We start from the raw sequence: 12,665 nt of genomic DNA on the forward strand, positions 1-12,665 counted from the left end.
TAGTAATACTCAACAACAGTTGTTGTGGTACTTCTAATTTTCTTCAAAGTCCACACAAGCTACCATAATAAATCACATTTATAAACTTAAGCCCCTTAGAAGTATATCTTTTTACATTTGAAAAATCAAATAAAATATCTACATTCAGGATTCATAAAAAGCTGAAAATATCAGTATAGTCATATTTATCTCATCAATGTTTAGAATTTCCATTTAAAACACTACTGAAACCCCACTCTGTTCTTCTAAGAATCTGGGAAGTTTCAGTTTTAGCATGTTGGTTTAGACTCCCTGCCATCTGCTAAACCTACAGGTAATTATTTATTAATTGTCTGAAGTTTGGGGAGGAAGGAAGGAAGCTCAGTACAAGATGAAGTACTCACAAAGATTGTCACCAGACATTTAAGAGAATAGGAAAAGTCTGGTTTAAGGAGTGGCTGGAATGAGGACACATTATATATGAACAGAGCTGACTCCAATGCCTCATCAAGGCACAGGATGGAGGGGATTCTAGGTTCTTAATATTTCCCACCCAATTAAATGTAAATACTATTTTAACATTTTTTAACATTTTTTTTTATTTTGAGTTCCAAATTCTCTCCCTCCCCTCTCCTATCCTTGACACAGTAAGCAATAGGTTATACATATGCAATTATGTAAAACATATTTCCATATTAGTCATTTTGTGCAAAAAAAATGAGAAAGGAAGAAAGAAAGGAAGGAAGGGAGGAAGGAAGGAAGGAAGGAAGGAAGAAAGGAGGAAAGGGGGAAAGGAGGAAGGGAAGGAAGGGAGGGAGGGAGGGAGGAAAAAAGGAAGGAAGGAAGGAAAAAAGGAAGGAAGGGGGAGGGAGGGAAGGAGGGAGGGAGAGAAGGAAAGAAGGAAGGAAAGGAGGGAAGGAAAGAAAGAAAGAAGGAAGGAAGGAAGGAAGGAAGGAAGGAAGGAAGGAAGGAAGGAAGGGAGGAAGGAAGGAAGGAAGGAAGGAAGGAAGGAAGGCAGTTACATATTTTTAGTACAGAATAGTGGAGTGCTTTAAACACCCTTTAGGGGCAAAACTAACATCTGCTATTGGATAACAATGTTACAATAAGCCTTTAAAATTGAAAGATGTTTGAGGGCATTTAATTTGACCAATGTTACATATAAGTTTGTGTAATAATGACCATGTGATTCTTATGAATATTTTCCTAGATATACAAATAATTGCTGCTCAAATAATTTTTAGTTTAGAATAAAATGCTGAACATAATGTTGATCTAGAATAGATTATATACCCTGAGAGTATGGACAGCCTAGGTTCATGTCCCATCTCTGACAAATATTGGTTACATGACTGGAAAAATCAGTTAACCTTTCAGTGCTCCTAGGAAAATCTCTAAGATCTTAAGTTGCTGAGACGATGCCCAATTCCTTCGGTAAAGGGAGTTTCCTTACTGTGAGTACCCTATACCAAAGGTCCAGGAAAAAACATGTTAGGTAATCAGGGCAGGGATCATTTTCCCTATTTTACAAATAAAGAAATTAATACACAGAGAGGCCACCACAGAAAGTTAGTGAAAGAGTTTGAACAAAAGTTATAAATTTCTTGAGGGCTGAGATTGTGAGGGTTTTTTTGTCTTTTTATCTCCTTAGCCAAACACCATGCTTTACATAGGTGCTTAATAAATGCCTGTTGAAGAAACTGAATGAATGAATAAGTGAATGAATGGATGGATGGATATGGACTATATAGCCTAGGGCTCTTGATTTCTCATTAGAATATGGGCTCACCAAGATTTTGCCCAGCCTACAAAATGTCATTAATCTCACATTTAGTCACCTGGCCACCTTATTTTCTGGTCATACATCTTTATGACCCTTTCCTCTGTGCTGTTTTTTCTCCACAATTATGTACTAGAAATCTATTATTCTTTGCATGATACTCAGCTTTATTAAGTGCCTGCTACATGTCAGGTACCATGCTAAATGCTAGAGACACAAAGACAAAAATGTAAAGGTATCTGCCTAAAGGGTTTAGATTCTAGAATCAAAGTTGTTTGTCCTTTGTTCTTGAAGAGGACTATCACATCAGGGAGATGATGCCATGATATGCAAGTGAACTGGATTTTGAGGGAGGATTGTGTAAAGTCATCAGCCTCACTCTCTCCTCTGGAGCCATCTGGATCAAGTGGCAAGATATAGATAAGGATGACTGGAGATGGCCCTGGATACAGTGGGAAATCTTGGCCTTTTTAAGCTAATGTCTTTAACAGGTCTCAGTTTAACTGAAGCAGTGATTAAGGTGAGGTAAGAAATCAGGCAGAAAATGGCTTCTTTTACCTAATAAAAAACAATCAACCTGGGCGAAGACACTCAGGGTTTCTAGCCAAAACAGAAATAAGTGTCATTTACATTCACTCTGAGCCAGTCAGGGACCAAACAGTGATCAAGGGGAGGCCACATCTGATACCTACTGTTGGTCAATCAATGAGAGCCAGAGTGGTTCGGGTTTAAGGCATGGTCTTTAAGAAAAAAATGTAGCCACAAACCCCATAATATCTTGTAAGGTTTCAGCAATCAAAATTTACCTTCCTAAGGGTATGATACCCTATATGAACAGAAGGAAGGAAGGAAGGAAGGAAGGAAGGAAGGAAGGAAGGAAGGAAGGAAGGAAGGAAGGAAGGAAGGAAGGAAGGAAGGAAAGGAGGAAAGGAGGAAAGGAGGAAAGGAGGAAAGAAGGAAAGGAGGAAAGAAAGAAAGAAAGAAAGAAAGAAAGAAAGAAAGAAAGAAAGAAAGAAAGAAAGAAAGAAAGAAAGAAAGAAAGAAAGAAAGAAAGAAAGAAGAAAGAAAGAAAGAAAGAAAGAAAGAAAGAAAGAAAGAAAGAAAGAAAGGAAGGAAGAAAGAAAGGAAGAAAGAAAGAAAAAGAAAGAAAGAAAGAAGAAAAAAAGAGAGAGAACTGTCTTGCTCAACTGGCCAGTTCTAATTGGGTCCCTAGTGGGGCAATTTCTACTACTACTCCAAGAGCAACATTGTTGTTTGCCCTTCATTCTTGAGGAGGACCGTGACATCAGGGAGATGATGCCATGACATGCAAGTGAATTGGCTTTGAGTGAGGGAGGGCTGTGCAAAGTCACCAGCCTCACTTTCTCCTCTGGGTCCAGTGGCAAGATAGAGGATTTCAGTGGAAAATTGATGGAGGGGTTGGGGAGAGGGGTGGAGAGAAAGTGAAAGAAGAGTGGGGCAGGCAAAGATACATTCATACACATACAAATACATATACATGGAGAAAAATATAGATTTAGAACTTTAGAACTTACCATTGCTCAGAAAGATGAAATGGCTTGACCAAAGTTATATAAGTAGTAAGTGGCCGAACTTGAGATTCTGGTTTCAGGTGCATATAGATATATGTATCACATAAACGACAAATAAGTTACACAAAATGGACAAGGTACTGAAAAAATATTGCTGAAAGAAAATTCTCAGGCTAGAGTATATACGCACTCATTTGCCCTTTTCTTTCCTTACTGAACTGTCATTACTAATCAATTTTAACTGATTGACCACTGGATCTTTTTGTTTGTTCTAAATGAACAGTGGTTTTCCTAAAACTTCAGGACAATTAGTTGAACCAGGTTTTGGGTGAAGTGCATTTTGAAATTTGGTATCAAATACAGCTATAATCTCTTTCTACATTACGTTTGTTGAGTTCTTACAGGGTTTTCCAAATCTATTCTGACTACTTGTTTTTCTATTCACAATAAATAACAAAAGTTAGTTTTCAAAAAGTTATATTCTTGGAGTTCTTTTTTATATTTTGAAAAGTGAGATTAAATTAACTTTGCAAACAAAGGCTTTTTCTCTTTTTCAATCAGACTTGTACTTTCATTGACATAAGGTGCTCCTAGTGAGTAAACACTTTCTAATAATGTAGATCGCCACCTTTTTTGCAACTTTAATTCTTAGGGAGTAGCCTGGGGGCACTGAGAGGCAGCAAGTCCTTCTCAGAATCACATAGCCAGTATATATTAGCGGCAGAACTTGAATGAGGACTTCTTCATTTTCAGATCTGCTCTCTATCTACACTACCTCTCAAGACCTTTCATGAATATGTTTAATCTTCCTAGTTACTATACCAGATGTTAGAAAAAAGAAAGAAATGGAACAAAATGGTTGTACTCTATTTATAGAGTATTTATAGAGTATGCCTGCCTCTCTCACCAGTGGTAGACATGAGGGGAGGGGGAGAAACCCACAATTTAGACAAAAATTCAATTTAAGTTCAGCAATTGCATTTTAAAATGCATGTTAGGTTTCATAGGTGGCCATGGTCAAATAATGAATCATCAAGTGACTGGCCTACTGGAGGTGGTCTTTTCTGAACTTAAGCTGGTCCTTAGAAAGCAGACACAGCACACTGCTAGGACCATACCTTTCTACCATGGTAAGAATGCACACCAGAATTTGTATTCTATTGACATGACTTTTAAGAATCTAGGATCACCAAGACAATCCCAAAAGATTCATGATGAAAAACACTACCCACCCCCAGAAAAGGAATTGATGGAGTCTGAATACTGACCAAAACATACTGTTTTCTCTTCCTTCCTTCCTTCTTTCCTTCCTTCCTTCTTTCTTTTCTTCCTTCCTTCCTTTCTTCCTCTTTCCTTCTTTCCTTCCTTTCTTTACCTCATCCTGAGGGCCTGAATAGGCCTTGACCTAAAGGGCCCAAGGTCTCCCATTGCATCCTGGGTAATCTCCAGTCATCCTGATGAATATCTGGTCACTGGATTCAGATGGCTCTGGAGGAAAAGTGAGGCTGGTGACCTGCACAGCCCTCCTTCACTCAAAACAAAGTCAAGTGCAAGTCATGTCATCATTTCTCTGATGTCATGATCTTCTTCGAAAACAAAGGACGAACAAAAACAGACAGATCGGTGTGTTTCTTTGTGGGGATGGTTGTTTTGGCATGGTGGGAGGATCTGAAGTAGAACCTTAGTGTCTGTGAAAGCGAGAGAGGGAGAGAGAGATAGAGACAGAGAGAGACAGAGACAGAGAGAATGGGATAGGACTCTATGAGGAGAGGCAGCATGAGTCAGTTATGAATGTGTGAGAAAGGTAATAGAACATTTATTCAGGGTTTATTAAGTGCCAAGCACTGGACTAAACACTAGGAACAAAAATAAAAACATGCTGGACAGCTCCTGCCCTTAAGGAGTTTACATTCTAATGGGAGAGAACAACAGATAAAAGCAAAAGAGTGACTAGATATGGGGAGTGAGATCAATGGAAAACTCAGTGGAGTAGGGAGCCTTACAGTGAGGGCCTGTACCTAATTCTACAGGACTAGGGAAAGTGGTGAAAAGCAAGGTGAACTCCAGGGACAGGAACTTTTATCTAGCTAGCTAGCTGGAAAAATTGGGCAAGAGTCACATCAATTCCAGTTTGGGAGCAACATTGAATGTCTACTAGTCAAATCTGATATTTCATCACTTTATTTGCATGAGTATTTAATGAGCCTCTTTTAGTTTTTGCAGGGAACAAGGGGGAGGGATCTTACACAAATGGATCTGAAGCTTGCTGAGTAGTTGAATTTGAGAGATGTTTTTAAATGAGTTCAAACAGTTTGAGAATCTACCCCCATTGATTTTCCTTTCCTCTTCATATGGTACTCAACTGTACTGCAATTTGAACTTCACTCACAAAGGAAAGATAAGCAGTAAGCAAATCCAAAATGAGTTTGTCATACTTCTGTATGCAAAGAACAGAGGACTTGGTTCACATTGGGCTCAGTTCTCTTGGTGAGTAACTCCCCTTTCCAAAGGTCCTATTAACTTCAAAGGGAGCTCCATGCATGTAAATGATTATATTTATTGGATGCGCCAACTCTTTCTTAGCCTCTGGGCACAATTAGAAATATCATAGAAAAAAGGTATGTCTGTGAGTTGGGCCCATATTTGATATTCAATGGTAAATTTCCCATAGAGTTACAGATATTAAAAATCCTGCCCCAATGGTTCACTTATGAGTGCTATGATGTTTCCTTGTCAACCAACCTTTTTATTACATTTTTGTTTATTTCTGTTGAAAAATAGGTTTTGATGTTTTTCTATGTGAAGAAAAGAAAAATATTTTCACTGGATTTGAATGTATGAAAATATATATATATATAGACAACTTATATAATCTCACACAGTCATAAACATTTAGAATGTATAGTACCACTCCTCCAAGGGTTTGCTAGTGCTTTTACTGAGATATCCTTAATACTCAAGGTAACACTGAGGTAGGCAACAGATGTGAATATTCCTTCTTCAAGGTCATATTATGAGTTACTTATTGATACTCATGGGTTTCAGGTAGGAGAAAAAAACTAAGTTCATGGTCATCCAATGTAGTACTGTATTCACAGGATCACACTACTACTTTTATGTATGAGAAAAACTCCAGCTAATCAAAAAACTATTGTTGAATACTAATTATAATCTGTGTGCTTCACTTGCAGAAGCCATAGGCAAGGAGAATCTAGATTTCAAGCTAAAATGTACCCCAGAGGCCACCTTGATCAATCAATTTTATGGACGTAGAAAATCAGACCCACTGAGATTAAGTTGTGTTCCCAGAGTCACATAGGTAGTAGCATAGACAAAGGATTCAAACCCAGGTCCTCTAACTCCATAATCAGGTCCCCACTTCTGTCACCAATGGTCAGGTAAGCTCAAGAGTCCTAGGAGCTAATACCTACAGACTTTGGGAGTCCTCCCCCACCTCTCTATTAAAAAATGGGCTCCTTGAGAGCAGAGATTGTCTTGCTTCTCTGTTGGTATCCCCGGCACTTAGCTCAGTTCTTTCCATGTAACATAAGCACTTAATAAATGTTTTTTCATTCATTCATTCATATTTTCATCAGATACTATGGGGAGGTCTGTATTCTACACATCACCTTTTCAGCTATAATTTTACTATCATGGTCTCATGGTCTGAGCTCTTTAAAAAGAATCAAGAGTTTTAGATAGGGGTGGTAGTATACAATGGTGGCTGGAAAGCAGAAACCAAAGTCAGGAAGAGCAAATTTTGAATCTTGCCTCTGACACTGGCTGTGTGACCAAAGGCAAATTACTAAGTCTCTCTGAACCTCACTTTCTCAGCTCTAAAATGGGGAGAATGATTCCTGTAAGTTCCTAGCTCATAGGGCTATCTCAAGGATCAGAAGATGCAATGTACGTGAAGTACTTTGCAAACATTAAAATGCTATATAAATGTCAGTTATTATTATTAATAGCAATCATACCTCTGGCTCTGATTCCTGAATGAGACACTTGGCTTTTCCACCTGGGCCTCTGTGTTTACACAGCACTCACAAAGAACTATGGAACTGCTATAGAAGCAGCTCCACAGCATTATTAGTTAGAATTTAGTGTATGGACAACAATTCAGGTGGTACTTTTAAACTGTTCATTATTCAAATCTCTAGATAAATTCCAGAGAGCACTAAGAAAAGAATGCCTGTCCTTGAACGATGAAAACATTCACTGAAAATGTACCCACAAGTGAAGGGTGGTTTGAAAAGACACGAAAGATTTATAAAAAATGTTTTGATAAACAGCATAACTTACAAAAGGCTTATTCTAACCAGCCTTACTATATACACACAAAACCACTTAAAAATCATTTGGATGTATTCTGAGTCACTTGTAAAGGAAAATTAAGCAAGGATGGCCTGATTTTTAGTAAATATTTATACAGCAAAACAATATGAAGGATATATAATAATCAGAATTCTAGTGAAAATGTGTGCAAGTAGGTTTATTTTGAAAGGAAAATTCCTACTCCCAGTGTCATACCCAATTAAATTCTCCAGGTAATGACCCCATTTGCATAGCGAGCTGAACCCACAAGTGGGAATTTTAATGGGCACACCACCTGAGTACGTTAATTGAGAGTGACACTACTTGAACTAGTTTTGTGCTTACCCCACTGAAAATTCTACTCATATTATTTTTAATGTCAAGCTACAAGTCAAATTTCAAGATGATGGATTTGTTCTTTTTTAAGCACTGAGTTTGAATAAAAGAAATGCTTTAATTCTGTTATGCATTGCATATCTTTGCTTTAACTAATCTATAGTTCTGATTCTTACCCTTGCCTCATTTTTTCAGTGATTGGAATTTAATTTTCTTCATTAATTTGTGAATAATTAGATAAAAAGTCTTCAGCAGTTAAATTGCTTTTGGATTGCTGTTTAATGTACTTTTACAAGAATATTACAGTTAAGCTGGCATAATAGTTTACTAAAATGTAATTGTGTAAATATGCCCAATTATTCTTTCTGAGGATCTCACAAGATTTAATATACTATGCATCCATAGATATCTCCCTTCTCCGTAAACCCACCACCAATAAAGTCCACTTGCTGCACAGCAGATAACAGATGCAGCGTCATCTGAGGTTGCTCCTTTTAGACACTATTTTCCTCATCTCTGAGGCACTGTTAGGGTCCTTGAAAGTATTTTGCATTCTGATTTGGGGATTCTCCTTTGAAGTCCTCATTAAATGATGCACTATGTAAGTCTTTACAACTTGGAAAATCAGGCATTTCTAGGCTTCCAGATGGAACATTTAACTCTTCTTTTGTTTCACTACAACACAGTTGGCTATATTAACTATTTGTAGATCTTTGAAACCACACTTCGACATCTGTAATTGGTACAGGATCAAGCCGATTGGCTCCATCTTTACACTGCTACCTACCAAGTTAAGAAATGGACTGGTTCAATATAGAACAGCAGGGCTGTTTTTAGAAATAGTTACTAGTGCCCACTCTTCAATATGGTTTGGCTTCCTCCTATAATGAGATCTTTTCGTTTCTTGCTCAACAGGGCTTTATTCATTCTGTAAAAGGCTATGAACTGTGTCAAATGGATCAGGAGCTTTTATGCACCCTCTTTCTTGGTCTTGGAACTTAATTCCTTTGCCTCTAACCCCTTTATACGTCAACATTTAGGGATCTTTTCAGTTTTTAAAGCTAAACTTAGGAAGCATTTGTTTGAATTTGCCTCTCACTCCCCAATTTTGTTAATAATTCTGTCCTTACATGCTTAATATGGCAGTTGGTTTTGTATGACTATGCATGTTTGTAAAGGGTCATGTTTTTCTAGCCTTTTCAATGGGTAGGAAGAAGAAAGGGAAAAGAAGAGAATTTGGAACTAAAAATAATGTAAAACTGAGTTATTTGGAAAAAATTTAAATAAAGTGTTGGCATACAAATAAAACATTTATAATTATGTTCTTAACTGAGTCGTGTTCAAAATTTGTGCAGGAAGTATATACTTTATCAGTATTTTAGAGAACTACGTTGCACTTTCATTATTGGAATTCCCATTGAGTATAAGGTCTTAAGGAAAGATATCAAGATTACCCCCAAATTATATTCACAGTTCAAAATTTTTCACATGAATAGAAAATAACAATAGCATGGATGTGTTGTTTAAAGTTCTCTTCTCAGACAAAGGTGAGAAGTGGGGGATCCACAATCTAGAAAGAAATCTACTGGCACTGGCTGTTTGGTTATAATTAACAGATAATCTTATGTATTTCCAAGCATAGTCCCAATGAAGAGATATGAGAAAGTATCTCCCTCCTTTCTTTGCTGAGGAGAGGGACCCCGGGTGTAGAACACTGAATATCATGTCATACTGTTTTTCTTATATATTGGTTAATTTTTCTGAACTGTTTTGTTTAAAAAAATTATTCATTATAAGGGATGTTTGGGGGTGAGTTCTAGAATAGCTTAGAAACAGTAGTGCCTTCTTCAGGAATAAACTGACTTATTTTACAACTTGGTAACAACAATTTGCTTAGAATTTAAGAAGGAAAACCATGCAATTTCTAGACTTCTACATAAATTTTATGATTGTTAAGCATATGACTTATACAAAAACTGAACTTAATAATAGCTAGCTAGAATTTAGCTTTAAGGCTTGAAATGTGCTTTACATTTTGAGAGAAATGATTATTTCCTTATTAATAACCAATTATTGAATTAGAACTAAGGTTTTTCCCTTTCCTGTCTCCTCATTCAGAAGCCCCTATAGGTTATCCAGCCAGTCTTTGAAGGGAAGGGCTGATGATAATATGAAATATTGGGTGAAATTTACCCAACTGGGAAAACTCAGATCTGATCAAAAAGTAAAAAAATTCTAGTCCAGGTGAATTGGTGAATTCTGCCCTGTTGTGTTTTAATCTGACAGGTCTAGGGGGAGGCAGATTCCCAGTTTTGTCTAGATTATCTTAGACAGGATGGTATGAATATGGATAAGTCTCTTTGACCAAGAGTGATAAGAGTCATGTCCCCCAGATCCTCATCAGAACAAACCCACCTTTCATTATAATAGTCATTCTCTTGTTACTTGTTAACTAGGGGCAGCTAGGTGGTGCAGTGGATAGAGCACCAGTGCAGGAGTCAGGAGGACCTGAGTTCAAATCTCACTTCAGACACTCGATACTCACTAGCCAGGTGACCTTGGGCAAGTCACTTAACCCCAACTGCTTCATTCTGAGTCATCTCCAATCATCCTGATGAACATCTGGTCACTGGATTCAGATGGCTCTGGTGGAGAAGTGAGGCTGGTGACCTGCACAGCCCTCCCTCACTCAAAACAAAGTCAAGTGCAAGTCATATCATCATTTCTCTGATAGCATGCTCTTCTTCAGCAACGAAGGATGAACACAGTTATACTTGTTAACCAGAACTGATTTCCACCCCCAGGAATATCCAGTCTTCCAAAGGAATATAAGCATTAAGCAGGTACCATGAGGCATCTTTGAATTAGGAAAGACAGTCAAATGACCCTTTTGTTAACTATCCATCTGCCATAATTAATAAAATGATTATTAATTACCCAGAAACTATGTCTCTTGAACTTTTTATATGTCACAATTGATCTTATTTGATCTTTGTAACTCTGAGATAAGCGTTATTATTATCCTCATTTGCTATAATATGAAAATGAGATTGAGCACCATTAAATGACATACCCAGGATCACACAGCCAGTAACCCATATTAGAACTCTGATCTTAATGCCTCCAAGTCCCCATGCTCTATCTGCTATACCACCTTGCTACCAACATGGGACATAACTATTATTAGTAAAGAGAAAAAAATACGAAAGGCATTATGTGAAGCTGCCTTTATTTGTAGATGCTCGAAGTTGGAAGGACCTCAAAAGATGTGGAATTCAACACACACCTGAAGAAAATTCACCTTTAAAACATCACTGACATGCAGTCATACAACCTTTGGTTAAAGTTCCCTAGAAATGGTCAGCTCCCTACCACCCAAGGCAGTCCGTTCTACTTCTGCCTAATTTGAATTATTGAGAATATTCTCCTTAGATCAAGCCTCAATTTAACTCTGCATCTTCCAATCATTGATACTAATTCTTATTCTTTGTGGTGAAGCAGAACAAGTCAATTCCCCCTTCCAAATATTTAAAGACAGTTAACGTCTTTTCTTTTAGTACTCTTAAATTTAGTCTAAGCATTCTTGATTCATTTAACTGTTGCTCACATGATGAAGACCGTGATGACACCTTTCACCATTCCAGCCATCCATCTCTGGATGCTTTCCAAAATATCAATGTCTCTCTTAAGATGTAGTATCCAGAACCAAACACAACACTACAAATGTGGTCTATCCAAAGCAAAATATGGTGGAACTATCCACTCACTAGTTCTGGATTTTGTACCTCTCAACACAGGCTAGTTTCATTAGGGACAGCTAGGTGCCACCCTAGATAGAGTGCTGGGCCTATAGTCCAGAAAGCTTACCTTGCTGAGTTCAAATCTGTTTTTAGACACTCACTAGCTGTGTGGCCCCAGGCAAGTCACTGAACCCTAATTGCCTCAGCTCCTCATCTGTGAAATGAACTGGAAAAGGAAATGGCCAACCACTCCAGGATCTTTGCCAAGAAAATCCCACACTGTCATTTAGAGTCAGACATTACTGAAACAGCTAAACAACAACAAAAGCTACATTAGCTTCTTTGATGACTATATCATACTGCTGACTTATACTGACTTGACATCCCTTTAAACTAATTCCACATTTTTCAGATGAATTGCTAACTAGCCAGACCTCCCCCATCTTGTATTTGTGAGTTGATCTGAACTCAAATATTAAAAAGGGGGCAAAATGTATTGGAAAGAAAGGCATAGAATTTGAAATCAGAGGTCTAGTTTCAAATCCTACCCTGCCACTTAACACCCCAAGTGATTTTGGGCAAGTCATTTACTTTCTTTGTGCCTCAATTTCTTCCTCTCTTAAAAAATATGTAGCACTATATTAGATAACATCTAAATTCTAATAAATTATCATGACCAAGCATTTGTACTTATTAAATTCCATTTTAACAGATTTAGCCTTAAGTTTTAATCCACTAGTGGTTTTTTTGGATTATGACTGTCAGAAAATCTGTTAGCTATCTCCTAACTTTGTGTCATCTGCTCCTTTGATAAGAATTTCATTTTTAGTTTCATGCAAGCCCTTGATAAAAATGTGAAATAGCAGGGGGTCAAGCATACATCCCCAAAGGGCACTCCACTAAAAATCTCTTGCAAATTTGGCATCATTCAACTAGTTCCCAATGTCTAGTCTACAGGAAAGTACTAAGATGAAGTGAAAGCCT

Source organism: Notamacropus eugenii, chromosome 3, assembly GCF_028372415.1.
Source record: "Notamacropus eugenii isolate mMacEug1 chromosome 3, mMacEug1.pri_v2, whole genome shotgun sequence".
NCBI classification, from domain to species: domain Eukaryota; kingdom Metazoa; phylum Chordata; class Mammalia; order Diprotodontia; family Macropodidae; genus Notamacropus; species Notamacropus eugenii.